Genomic DNA, 11658 nt, shown 5'->3' on the forward strand with positions numbered 1-11658 from the left:
GGTGTCAATCGGGCCTGTGGGTCACCACATCCCTCGTGTTGTCCTCAGACGTCGTTACCAGTGTCTGGCTGAAGGCCAGGGCCAGGTTCTGGGGCTCCATCTCATTCTCAGAATAGGCAGGGACGATCTTAAGATGGCCCGTGAGAAATCTGAGCATTTCACAGCAGTGTCCTGGGAAACCCCAGCTCAGCATCCACACCATCTTCAGTGTGATTGGCCCTGATGAAGTTGTATTGGTCATCTGTTGAAAGAGGCTGGGGCAGGCCGGGCGCGGTGGCTCAAGCCTGTAATCCCAGCACTTTGGGAGGCCGAAACGGGCGGATCACGAGGTCAGGAGATCGAGACCATCCTGGCTAACACGGTGAAACCCCATCTCTACTAAAAAATACAAAAGACTAGCTGGGCGAGGTGGCGGGCGCCTGTAGTCCCAGCTACTTGGGAGGCTGAGGCAGGAGAATGGCAGGAACCCAGGGGGCGGAGCTTGCAGTGAGCTGAGATCCGGCCACTGCACTCCAGCCTGGGCAACAGAGCGAGACTCTGTCTCAAAAAAAAAAACAAAAGAGGCTGGGGCAGCTTTCAGAAGGACTTGGGCAGCCTGCTGATTGCAATTAGGCAGTGCTTGCCCTGCAGGTTGATGTCACCAGGCTGGAGGTTGAGCTGCTCCTGCAGGCTGGACAGCACTGCATTGTTTTCAGGCACTGGATAAATGCCCCTGTGCCTCCATGATGTGACAGCATGCAGCCACCATCAAGGGGACACTCCAGTTTTCCATGACTGGCTGTCGCCCTTCCAGCAGACCCCAAACACTTCAGAGCTGCCTCCTTCTTCTTCATGATGAGGTTGATGCCCCAGGGGTATTGGGGGCTGCAGCACAGTCATTCTTGCTCCCTGCTGGCAGGTCCTGAGCCTCAAGGCCACTAGTTTCCTCTGCTTGAGGAACTCAGACTGGAAACCCACCCTCCCCTTCTCTCCAGGCCACATGAGCCTTTGGGGAAGGAATCAGCGTTGGGCCCGGAGCTGTGGCTAACTTTGCAGTAATCATTAAGCTTCTTGCTCATTGGAGCTTGGCTGGCACCACAGGGGTCCTTGCCCTCAGCCCAGCTGTTCTCTGGGATTGCTCTCATTCAGCCCAGCATGGCATCCCAGTCCTCAGCCTGCATCTGTGGTGGCTCCTAACTGGCCTTCTTGCCTCCAGTGTGGGCCCTCTCCAGGTCACTCCCAGGAAGCCACATGGATATTTTAAATGTGTAACTGCCTCCAGGAAGAGCCCCCGAGAGCTTTCAGTTGTCCTTAAGATGAACACCAAGCCCTTTTCTGTCCCTACAAGGCCCTGGAAAGGCTGGCCTCTGTCTTCCTCTTGGGCCTTAGTTCCAAGAGAATCAGCCTGGCCTTGCTCCTCATTTTCCATGAGCCCCAGTGGCCATTTTCAAGTGATCTGCCAACCCAGGGTCATTGTAGGATGGTTTCATCAGAATTCCAAGCATAACTTTATCAGATCCACCCCATGGCAAAGACCACTTGTCTTCTTAACCTTCTTTTCATGAATTTTTTTTTTTTTTTTGAGACAGAGTCTGGCTCTGTTGCCCAGGCTGGAGTGCAGTGGCCGGATCTCAGTTCACTGCAAGCCCCACCCCCCGGGTTCCCGCCATCCTCCTGCCTCAGCCTCCTGAGTAGCTGGGACTATAGGCACCCGCCACCTCGCCCGGCTAGTTTTTTGTATTTGTTTTTTTTAGTAGAGATGGGGTTTCACCGTGTTAGCCAGGATGGTTTCGATCTCCTGACCTAGTGATCCGCCCGTCTTAGCCTCCCAAAGTGCTGGAATTACAGGCTTGAGCCACCACGCCCGGTCTCTTTTCATGAATTTTTAAACCTGCCCCTCACCCCAGGAAGTTCTTCCTGGCATCTACCCTCTATCTTTCTTGCTGCAGCCTATGCTGCCTCTCCCCCAGCTGCCTTTTAAGTGTTCTATCAGCCTTGCATTCCTCAAATGATCATTTTGTATTATAATTTTAAAATGTTGTTAAATTTTGTTAACTAAATACTTTATTGAGGCTTTTATGCCTGTGTTTATCAGCAGTGTTGATCTGTAGTTTTCTGTTCCTTCATGTTCTTGTCTGGTTGGGCTTCAGAGAAATTCTGACCCTGTAAAACTACTTGGGAAATGTTCCCTTCTCTTGTATTTTTAGAGAACGATGATGTATAATTTTATTATTTCTACTTCAAATGTTTGGCATGATTTGTCTGTGAAATCGCCTAGGTCTGAAGTTTTTGTTTTTTGGAAGCCTTTCAACTGAAACTATCAAAATTTTAGTTGCAATGGGGTCGTTCATGTTATCAATTTATTTTAAAAAGCAAACTAGAGATGTAAACCCTTATTTCACAATTTTGTCATAATTTACTTTCCAATAAGACATGCCCTGGAAGACGTAGTTTAAAGCAGTGGGAACACCAGATGCTGGGTGTCTTCCAGGTCGGAGCAAAGATGCATCCACCCCAGGGCAGGAGTATTCCTTGTTCTTTCAGGCAGCGTGGACCAAATACTCCAGTTATATCCAAGATGTGCTCCTGGATGGACGCCTTCAGAGGACCCTGCAGAGAGATGCAGCGAGGCTGTGGGCAGGTGCTGGCACGTAGTGCCTGATACCTGGTGCCTCACACACAGCAGCCTTTGGGAAGGCTGCTGGGGAAGACGTGCACACAGAACCAACCTGTAGGGACAGTGCCCTGTCTCTGAGCAGTGCCTGAACAAGAGTCTTTGCTTAGAACTTCTCCTACTATCTCATAAAAAGCTGCACACAGCAAGGGTAGCAGCCATGCAATACCCATGTCCTTTCCCTCTCATATCCCCAGAGCAAATCACCCCTCAATTTGTCCTTGGAGGACTGGAGGAGACTGCCCATCACCACAGAGCTGTGCAAGGTCCACTGTCCTGAGCACCACTCTCACCACTGTGGTTTACTTACAGGCAGGAAGGAGATGGAAAAGTCAAACTTACAGTCTTCAGCTTGAAGCTTATAAACCAACTTCATCATTGGGCCACTGAACATTACATTGACCAAACAAACAAAAACAGGGCAAATAAACTGCAAATTATCTTGCTTTGATTGTTTCTTAAGAAATCGAGAGGCCGGGCGCGGTGGCTCAAGCCTGTAATCCCAGCACTTTGGGAGGCCGAGACGGGCAGATCACGAGGTCAAGAGATCGAGACCATCCTGGCTAATACGGTGAAACCCTGTCTCTACTTAAAAATACAAAAAAAACTAGCCGGGCGACGAGGCGGGCGCCTGTAGTCCCAGCTACTCGGGAGGCTGAGGCAGGAGAATGGCGTAAACTCGGGAGGCGGAGCTTGCAGTGAGCTGAGATCCGGCCACTGCACTCCAGCCTGGGTGGCAGAGCGAGACTCCGTCTCAAAAAAAAAAAAAAAAAAAGAAATCGAGAGAGTGATTTAAAGGTGGAATCACCGTGAGAAAGCACCTAGCCTCTCTCAGGTGACAAACCTCCCTACCCAGGATTGAGAAACTCCATCACGATGCTGTATTCCACAGGATCCACATGCCCCTGTAAGAAGCAGAGGTTTCAGCCAACGAGGACACCATCCAAGCTGCCGAAAATGCTCTCTACCAGCCATGGAAGATGGTATGCAGATCCTGAAACAGTGTGCGGTGAGGCTGCAGGCAGGCCCAGCACCTGGCTCTAGTCCTGCACTGCCTGCTGCCCAGCTGCCTCCGAGGAGGCCACTCCCTGGCTGAGACCCATGGGATCAGCCCTGTGCCCAAAGGAACCCTGGTGTGATGGTGCCAATGAGAAGAGAAGCTTTGGATTGTTCCAGTGTGGTACATGGCATACCAAGCAGCGTCGCTTTAGACTTGGGCCAGTTAAGTCAGTCAGTCTCTTAATAAAATACATTTTGTGTGTGTGTGACAGAAGACTAAGGAAAAATAAATAAAACAAAAACAATGAAGAAAACAAAAAAATTAAAATTAAAATAAACAAACTACATATTTTTTGAGACAGGGTCTCACTCTGTTGCCCTGGCAGGAGTGCAGTGGTGCAATCATGGCTTACTGCAGCCTTGACCTCAGTGTCTGGAAGATGCAGGACCCCAGTCAGGGTTTGAGCCTGCAGGGGGAACATGCAGCTAACCAAGTCACAGGGTGGTCAAGGCACTCTCTGTCAGGACGAAGGAAAAGCTGGGGGGATGAAATGGGGGATCAAATACTGTAAATTAAGCAGGGGACACATGCCCTGGTTAGAGCCCATGGGACTGACCCTTCCAGGCTGGAGCAGAGGAGGTCCTGGCCAAGGCACTCCACATATGGGCCTGTGACCCCAGAGGCAAACCTGCTACCCGGGCACATTTTTCTCCTGGTGGGTCCCCTCACTCGATCTTGCTAATGCTATCAACACCCTGAGCCCAGAGAAATATATTCAAGTACAGCTCTGGCCCAAGTGTGGTTGCAGATCTTTCTTGACTGTCTTCACACAAAAGAGTAAAGTAAGCAAATTACAAATCAAAGAAATTCTGAACCCATGGCCTTCATCTGAGTGAGACTCTGGCGGTCAGAAGGAAAGTCTCAAGCATTCAGACTGTGGCAGGAACCCAGTCGTGGTATCAGCAGCTAAACCCAAGAGCAAGAGGCTTGACCACTATTTGCAGAACTCTCGGGTAGGTAGGAAACAACGTCAGAGTTTCCAAAATGGAAATCAGAAACCCAATTCCAGGACTTGGTGACTGCAGTACTTCCTGCCTGTCACTGTCTGGGGCAGCTCAGATGTACGGTCCAGAATGAACACACCAAGAGCATGAGGCGGCAAGCCCCTGCTGCTGCTGCCACTGCTGGCACCGTCAGGGCAGACCAGGTTTGCTGTCCAGGCCAGGTGTGGACCAGCTGTGCCTACCTTCCCCTAAATGGACCTGTGATGTGTGTCCTTTCAAAACGTTCCCATGGCAGTGTGCTCCTTGCATGGCTTTGCTCCTGGGACACATCCTAAAGGATCCCCTGCACACTGCCAAGGGCTTCTGGAGCATGACCTGTCTTTACTGCTTCTGAGCCTCAGGACTCAGGGCTAATGCAGGTCCTCTAGTTGAAGCGGCCTTGATGGAAATATGTAGACACAAATATGGCTCAAGAAGCATGAGTACAGTAGTACAGAGTACAGGAGTACAGTAGATGCTACAGTTATAGGGCTCGCTCATTCCTAATAATTGTGATTTGTGCCTCCTCAGAGAGAAACACAGGCAGCACTGCCCTCGGGGGAGTGCTGGCCCTGGCAGAATGCAGCAGCCACAAAGGATCTAGCCAGAAGATGCCCCACCTGCCCAGCACTACCAGGCTGCCCAAGGGGGGCAGGCGTGGGAAGAGCCCTACACGGAGCAGCACCTAGGATGGGGCAGAGACTTGTCACATCACTGTCCCCAGCAAAGGCTACATGTTGTCTCCTTCAGTTGATGACACACCTTTCTGAGATGCAGAGCATCCAGGTCAGACATTCTCTACCATTTTTTTTATTATATTAAGGCACTAACTTAGAATGAGGTTTTTGTGCCATTCCTGGTCGTGCCACAGCTGAACTAACCAGGTCCCTTCACCGTGGGTCAACTTTCTGGCCCTGATTTGGGTTCTGAGAAAAGGCATCTGGATTGGCAAGTCTTTTATAAAGACGTCAGCAAAGCTTCACTTGAAGTGAAAGTGAGAGGTTTTCTACCAAGACCATTGATTGACGGTCAGGCAAGAGGGGCAGGGTGGCCATGTGTGTGCACAGAGGGCAAATACTGTCTTCCAGGTTTCTGTGGAAGGCTGGGTGTGTTGTGACGTTCTGTGGGTCGGGAATGCTGTGCAGGACACAGTAACACTTTTTCCCCCTTCTAAAATGTCCTGACCTTACACATTTGACCCACAGCTTTAGGGATTTCATGGACAAGCCCCATCCACTGACTTCAGATTTAAACACTCTACTTCTAGGCTCTTCTTTTTAGCCAGCATCACCCATCAATAGAGAAGCCCTCAAAATTGCAAATTCAGTTGAAAACCCTGACTGCTTTCCTAGAATTTAGGAAATCTATACACTGAACACTTGGCTTTGAAGAAACAGTTTTCTCTGTGTCAAGTTACTTCTGTGGCAGCTCCTTAAGTATGTACCATCCCGCTGCACCCAACCCCATGCCAGCAGGGCAGGCTGGCACCCCACCGCTGTCCATGCAGGCTCTGGGGGTGACACGTGCTTCCTGCAGGCAGAGCTAAGCAGCATGACATACAGAGGTCTTGGTTTTATACAGAACCTTTAATTGCAAAGAACTTGAAAGCAGCCATGCTGGGGGTGGCAGTGGAGAACCCACCACACCCTCCCCTCAGTATTCTTCACCTTCTTCGGCCTCAGCTTCCACGGAATCCACGCCCACCTCTTCATAATCCTTCTCCAGAGCTGCCAGATCCTCACGGGCTTCGGAGAACTCCCCCTCCTCCATGCCTTCTCCCACGTACCAGTGCACAAAGGCCCGCTTGGCATACATGAGATCGAACTTATGGTCCAGGCGAGCCCAGGCCTCCGCGATGGCCGTGGTGTTGCTCAGCATGCACACAGCCCGCTGCACCTTGGCCAGGTCTCCCCCAGGGACCACCGTAGGGGGCTGGTAGTTAATGCCCACCTGCCGGAGAAGGGGAAGAAAGCAGTCTGTGAAGCTTATATCAAACCTAGAAATGGTGGCTACTTTTCCTCAAACAGAAGACACCCTGTAGCTGAACAGGAGAATTCTGAGTTCACCCCACAAATGTCACTAAGCCCTTCTCTGTGCCAGGCAGGGTGACAGTTTTAGATAACATATGTTTCCCAGGCTGGCCTCAAACTCCTGGGCTCAATCGATCCACTCGCCCCAGCCTCCCAAAGTGCTAGGATTACAGGCATGAGGCAGCATGCCCAGCTTTTTTGTTGTTGTTGTTGTGTTGTTGTTGTTGTTGTTGTTAGAATAAAGTATTTTCTAAAGGATTTCTGTGCCCCTTTCTTAGGTAGTAGAATTCATGTGGAAAAGGCAGGTTGAACTTAGTAGGAATTTTATGGGCATTTTGGGGAATCTTGTAGGTGGTGTATACATTTATTTTAACTTGGGCATTACTATAAACTGCTTCACTACATCCTCCACTCCACTGTCTCATGAACAGTTTGATTTAAAAAAGAATGATATTTTGTGATGAAAACAGCAACAGTTACAGTGGCTCACACCCATTATCCCAGCTCTTTGGGAGGCCAAGACATCCATTGCTTGAACTGAGGAGTTCAAGACCAGCCTGGGCAACATGGCATGACCCTGTCTCTACCAAAAATACAAAAAATTAGCTGAGCATGATCTCATGCACCTGTGGTCCCAGATACTCAGGAGGCTGAGGTGGCAGGATCGCCTGAGCCTGCAGGGCAGAGGTTCCAATGAGCTGAGATCTCACCACTGCCTGGGTGACAGAGCAAGACCCTGTCTCCAAAAAATAAAAAATAAAAGGTCAGGCGTGGTGGATCACGCCTGTAATCCCAACACTTTGGGAGGCTGAGGTGGGCAGATCACAAGGTCAGGAGATTGAGACCATACTGGCTAACACGGTGAAACCCCATCTCTACTAAAAATACAAAAATAAAATTAGCCAGGCGTGGTGGTGGGCGCCTGTAGTCGCAGCTACTAGGGAGGCTGAGGTGGGAGAATGACATGAACCCAGGAGGAGGAGCTTGCAGTGAACCAAGATCGCTCCACTGCACTCCAGCCTGGGTGACAGAGTGAGACTCCGTCTCAAAAAAAAAAAAAAAAAAAAAAAAACCCTGTAATGTCTCTATTTCTCTTTTGGGAAGTCTAGTAATTTTGCCCTGAGTTTGCCTCAGACACAAAATCTGTCCCCACCTTCCACTACAAAAGTAACCTTGCTGTCCTCTTTCACCTTTATCACTAGTTGGTTACTAAATCTTGCGGCATTTCTCTGTTGAGCCTTTGCATCCTTGTGCTGTGCTTTCCCTGCTGCCTCTGGCTTAGACCCCCACCACCTCTGTCGGGAGAGAACACTGCAGTCAGCTCTGACTGGGATTTCCTACTGTGAGTATCTCTTCCTCTCCTTCAGGGGTTAGCACAGCTGCTGGACTAGCCACCTAATTTTGTAAGTTCTTGTCTGAACATAGCCACCATAGCCACCACACCCCTTCATTTGTAGATTGATTTTGATATGCAACAGCAGAGTGGGGTAGGCGTGACAGAGGTCGTGTGACCTGTAAGGCCTAGAATTTTTATGGTCTTTTTTTTCTTTTTTTTTTGAGACAGAGTCTTGTACTGTCACCTAGGTTGGAGTACAGTGAGGTGATATCTTCTCACTGCAACCTCCACCTCCTGGGTCCCAGTGATTCTCCTGTCTCAGCCTCCTGAGTAGCTGGGATTACAGGCGCCCACCACCATACCTGGCTAAATTTTGTATTTTTAGTAGAGACGGAGTTTTGCCCTGTTGGCCAGGCTGGTGTCAAACTCCTGACCTCAGGTGATCCACCTCCCTCGGCCTCCCAAAGTGCTGGATTAAAGGCATGGGTCCCCATGCCCAACCAATTTTTGTATTTTTAGTGGAGAGCTGTGATCACCACACTGCACTTCAGCCTGGTTGACAGAGTGGGATTCTGTCTGAAAAAAGTAAATAAATAGGGTCGAGCACAGTGGCTCATGCCCATAATCCCAGCATTTTGGGAGCTAAGGCGATCAGATCACTTAAGGCCAGGAATCTGAGACCAGTCTGGCCAACATGGTGAAATCCCTTTACTAAATACACAAAAATTAGCTGGGTGCGGTGGTGCATGCCTGTGATCCCAGCTACTCAGGAGGGTGAGGTGAGAGAATCACTTGAGCTTGGGAGGCAGAGGTTGCAGTGAGCCGAGATCACACCACTGCACTCCAGCCTTCTCAACAACAATACAACAAAATAAGTAAAGCTCATCACAGATATATAGTGTAATGACTCAGAGAGTTCAAAAGACATCGCTGGGCCAGGCATGGTGGCTCACGCCTCTAACCCCAGCACTTTGGGTGGCCGAGGTGGGTGGATCACCTGAGGTCAGGAGTTCAAGACCAGCCTGGCCAACATGGCAAAACCCTGTTTCTACTAAAAACATAAAAAGTAACCAGGTGTGGTGGTGGGTGCCTGTAATTCCAGCTACTTGGGAAGCTGATGGAGACTGCAGTGAGCTCAGATCACACCACTGCACTCCAGTCTGGGCGACAAAGCTAGACTCTGCCTCATAAAAAGACATCACTGAATTAATTATCACTCTGGTTCACTAATTTATGCCCACACGCCTAGCCCATGGAACGGGGGTAGTCTCCTCAAAGGATGCGGGCCTTCAGGGGCAGCATTACTCTGTGTCTGTTGCTTGCTGAAAGATACAAGAACTCCACATTACCCAGTCATACCTTAAATCCAGTTGGGCACCAATCCACAAACTGGATGGTGCGCTTGGTTTTGATGGTGGCGATGGCCGCGTTGACATCTTTTGGGACCACATCCCCCCTGTATAACATGCAGCATGCCATGTACTTGCCATGGCGAGGGTCACACTTGACCATCTGATTGGCTGGCTCGAAGCAGGCATTGGTGATCTCGGCCACAGACAGCTGCTCGTGGTAAGCCTTCTCGGCTGAGATGACTGGGGCGTAGGTGGCCAGGGGGAAGTGGATGCGGGGATACGGCACTAGGTTGGTCTGGAATTCCGTCAAGTCCACATTCAAGGCCCCATCAAATCGCAGAGAGGCCGTGATGGAGGACACGATCTGCCCAATCAGACGGTTAAGGTTGGTGTACGTGGGACGCTCAATGTCCAGGTTGCGCCGACATATGTCATAGATGGCTTCATTGTCCACCATGAAGGCGCAGTCAGAATGTTCCAGGGTCGTGTGGGTGGTCAGGATGGAGTTGTAGGGTCCACCACGGCCGTGGAAACCTGGGGGGCTGGGTAAATGGCAAACTCTAGCTTGGACTTCTTGCCATAATCCACTGAGAGCCGCTCCATGAGCAGAGATGCAAACCCAGAGCCAGTGCCGCCCCCGAAGCTGTGGAAGATGAGGAAGCCCTGCAGTCCCGTGCACAGATCCGCCTGAGAGAAACCAGACAACATGAGCCAATGCCCGTGGAAGCCACGCCACCAACCTCCACCAAGCCAGGGCCACTTCTCTTTGCCTCTGAAGACTTGATATGGATTCAAATCATCCATAATAAACACACAGTACACTTTGAAGCAAAGAAAAGCAGACAAAGATCTACAGACAAATCACCATGCATGCTTCAGACTAAGACCATTGCAGACTCAATTGGACTCAAGATGCTGGTGTAAGTTTTTTTTTTTTTTTTTTGAGATAGAGTCTCACTCTGTTGCCCCAGCTGGAGTGCAATGCCATGAGCTCGGTTCAGTGCAACCTCTGTCTCCCGGGCTCAAGCCATTCTCCTGCCTCAGCTTCCTGAGTAGATGGGACTACAGGCAGGCACCACCATGCCTCACTAATTTGTGTATTTTGAGTAAAGACAGGGTCTCACCATGTTGGCCAGGCTGGTCTCAAACTCTTGACTTCAGGTGACTGCCCCCTTGGTCTCCCAAAGTGTTGGGATTACAGGCGTGAGTCACCAGATCCAGCCAAAGTGCTGGTCTAAGTTTTGACAAAATGACCTCCCCTTCACAATCCAGATCTACCTCCTGTGCAGGACAATGTCACATGAAGCTTCTCTTTTTACCAGTTTGCGGATCCGGTCCAGGACCAGGTCGACATCTATCCTTGCCGATGGTGTAATGGCCTCTAGCGTAATTATTGGCCGCATCTTCCTTCCCGGTGATCAGCTGCTCTGGGTGGAAGAGCTGCCTGTAGGTTCCTGTGCGCACTTCATCTACAAAAGAGACCAAATATACTGTGAATCTTTAAGGCCTATACTCACCAAGACGAACACATTCCAGGACTGTTCACTTCTACAAAGTACATGCTGTTCAAAGTACATGACCTACATGTTGTAGCTCAACAGTGGCAGTGTCTGGTAGAAAATGTCTCTGTGTGATAACCAAAGTGCAAATGTGTGATGATCAAACTGCAATTTATGACTCTAGGAAGTTAAACTCAGCTTGCAGTAAATGTCAGCACTACCAGTTCCCAGTGAGGGAAATAAGCTGTAGCACCCACACACAGGTAATTCTACAGGTAGTAATTCTTTCCTACATGTAAGCTAATCAAAGGCTGTAAGTTAAAACTCTTACAAACTGGGAAGTCACCAGGTCAATGTGACTTCTGCAGCAGTCCCATCAGGGCAACCTGTGGGCCTGGGCCCCACAGGCTTTCAGGTGACACTGTCATCTCATAGGGGCCACTGAAAGGGGCTGTCTCTTTGCAGTTCTTCTTGGAAACTACTTGGGCTGCTATCTGGAGGAAGCAAATGACTGTGCTGTACTTAACCTTCTATGCCTAAGATGCAGGTCAGACTCCCGTGCACCAGCATAAGAGAGTGCACAGCATTCAGGAGAGAACCAATGCCACTGTGCCCTGCAGGCAGGGCCACCTGAGCAGGGCTGAGGCAGCCAAAGGAATGTCTCCACAGCCCATCTTATTGCTGCCAAAGCAGCTTTCCCTGTAGGTCAGGTTTTCCTAAATGAGGAGCCGAGTCTCATAGACAC

General features: G+C 50.0%; 2 pseudogenes across 1 annotated transcript; both read right to left on the reverse strand.

The window, feature by feature from the left end:
* Nucleotides 1–11658, reverse strand: part of LOC117096518 — a 51915-nt pseudogene that overhangs the window by 17657 nt on the left and 22600 nt on the right.
* Nucleotides 6262–10916, reverse strand: LOC117096628 (annotated as a pseudogene). The gene is made up of 3 exons (XR_004442564.1): nt 10734–10916; nt 9422–10101; nt 6262–6646 (listed from the first exon to the last, which is right to left on the reverse strand). The product of XR_004442564.1 is annotated as a tubulin alpha-8 chain-like (transcript).

The sequence above is a fragment of the Trachypithecus francoisi genome, unplaced genomic scaffold (assembly GCF_009764315.1).
Source record: "Trachypithecus francoisi isolate TF-2019V2 unplaced genomic scaffold, Tfra_2.0 Lachesis_group14, whole genome shotgun sequence".
Lineage (NCBI taxonomy): Eukaryota > Metazoa > Chordata > Mammalia > Primates > Cercopithecidae > Trachypithecus > Trachypithecus francoisi.